The sequence below is a fragment of the Papio anubis genome, chromosome 12 (genome assembly GCF_008728515.1).
Source record: "Papio anubis isolate 15944 chromosome 12, Panubis1.0, whole genome shotgun sequence".
NCBI lineage: Eukaryota > Metazoa > Chordata > Mammalia > Primates > Cercopithecidae > Papio > Papio anubis.
In genome coordinates this window covers 106,535,573-106,538,093 of record NC_044987.1, presented here as the reverse complement: position 1 = coordinate 106,538,093, position 2,521 = coordinate 106,535,573, and positions in this window count along the sequence as shown.

Below are 2,521 nucleotides of genomic sequence, written 5' to 3'. Positions count from 1 at the left end.
TGGACACGCTTCCCCTAAAACAGGTTCAAAATAGGTGGTGGACTGATGTAAATGACCAAACCATCCTACCAGAAAAATTAGGACGGCAGGTGTTGGAACATATCCACCGGACAACCCACCTGGGTGCCCGGCGAATGATAGACTTAATCAGGCATGCCAAGTTCAGAATCAGGCGCATAGCTGAACTGGCCAGTGATGTCACAACAAATTGCAAAGCCTGCCAACTGAACAACGCTTGCCCCCAAACCCAGACCGCCGCAGGAATTAGGTGTAGAGGAACTAGGCCTGGTGTCTATTAGGAAATAGACTTTACTGAGATAAAGCCTGGAAAATATAAGTATCAGTACTTACTTGTCTTTGTAGATACTTTTTCAGGATGGACAGAAGCGTTCCCAACTAAGAGAGAAACTGCTCAGGTTGTAGCAAAGAAAATTTTAGAAGAAATCCTCCCCAGGTATGGCTTTCCCATCCAAATAAGGTCAGACAATGGACCAGCCTTCGTTGCTAAAGTAAGTCAGGATTTGGCTTCCATTCTTAGGGCAAATTAGAAATTACATTGTGCTTATAGGCCCCAAAGCTCAGGACAGGTAGAAAGGATGAATCGGACTCTAAAGGAGACCTTAACTAAATTGACCATGGAGACTGGCGCTAATTAGGTAGTACTTCTCCCCTACGCTCTGTTCCAGGCCCGAAATACCCCTTACAGACTGGGCCTCACACCATATGAAATCATGTATGGCAGACCCCCACCCCTGGTCCCCAGTCTAAAAGATGACTTACTCAAACCTGAAACTGAAAATGTCTCTAAGCTCTTGTTCTCCTTACAAGCCTTACAGAAAATTCACCAGGAAATTTGGCCCAGACTACGAGAACTGTACGAGGCAGGACCTCCGCCGACGCCTCATCCGTTCCAGCCAGGAGACTAGGTCCTAGTCAAGCGCCACCGGCAAGAAACTCTTCAACCCAGGTAGAAAGGACCACTGCAAGTACTCTGACTACTCCCACCGCTCTCAAGGTAGAAGGCATCGCTTCGTGGATCCACTACACACACGTCAAACCAGTGGACCCAACATCCGACCTTCTCGGGCCGTCTGGAGCACCGGTTACATGGACTGTAGACAAAGCTAAGAACAATCCCTTAAAGCTAACCCTGCGCCATCATCCCCATAGCCATAACCATGTCTAGCTTACCTATGCTTTTATGCCTTATGCATCTGACTCTCCTCACTACTGCGCTGTCTAATCCCTATGTCTGGAGGTTCTGGCTCTATGAGAACAAAACTCACCCTGGGGAAACCCCCCAGGCGGGTAAACTATTAGCTAGTGCAGACTGCCCCCCTCCGGGTGCAATACTCCAATTTACCTCAATTTCACTAATTTCCAAATTGCCCAACCGGGGATATCCATGATCTGTTTCGAATATGATCAGACTGAATATAATTGTAAGAATTATTGGTGGAGCTCTTCAATGTTTTCCCTTCTGGCACCCCTTTTAGGCCCCCTAATGTCTTTACTGCTTCTGTTCACTATAAGCCCCTGTGTAGTAAATAAAATTTTACAATTTGTCAGAGAAAGGTTTGATACCATCCAACTAATAGTCCTCCGTAGCCATCACCAGCCTCTCCTGCATCCAGAAAGTGAGGCTATATTATAAGACTCTGGAAATCCAAGATTAGACATCCAGTTACTTATGAGAAGGGGGAAATGAAAGGACACAAAGATAGATGTGTACCCGCCCCCTGCTACACCTTTGTTCTGCTCTCTAATCTTTGCACATACCAGAGATTTTGTAAGTTCTGTGAGCACCTGTTTTTCTGCACGTACCAGAGATTTTGTTTTGCACATACCAGAGATTTTGTAAGCTCTGAGGCAAGGTCACAAGACATGTTTAAGTAAGATAAACTCTTGCTGCCATAAACCTGCTCTCCCGCCTCAAAGGTTGAACCGAAATATCAGAAATGGTGGGAACCAATCATAGTTAACCAAATCGCCTTGTTCAAACACTAGCCAATCATATATCTGATTTGTATAATAACTCTATGCCCACTTTTCTTAGACTATATAACACCGCTCGGAGCTCAGTGGGGGAGCTCTCCTGCCCGTCTCGTTTCGCGAGCGAGGGAGAGTTCCAGGTTCGAACCTGTAATAAAGATCCTTGCTGCTTAGCTTTGACTCTGGACTCTGGTGGTCTTCTTCGGGGAATAAATGGTCTAGGCATAACAGTCCCTGCTACTCGCAAGAAAACCCAGATGACTTCATGTTTAGTACCAGCTATTTCCCCAAATAGATGGCACAAAACCATGCCCTATTGTAGTTGCTTATTAACTACATGCAGAATGAATGAGTTTGTGATGACTGAGTACAGGAGCCTAAAGCAAAAATAAAAACAGTGGCTTTCATAGCTTCCAAAGTTAGTCTGAACCACTAAGTAAATGTGACAAGGGGGTATGGTGTCTCCATGGCCCACTCCTCTAATTGGAATGCAATGCCCCTGGGGTCTCACTAGCAAGCCTCAAGGTAC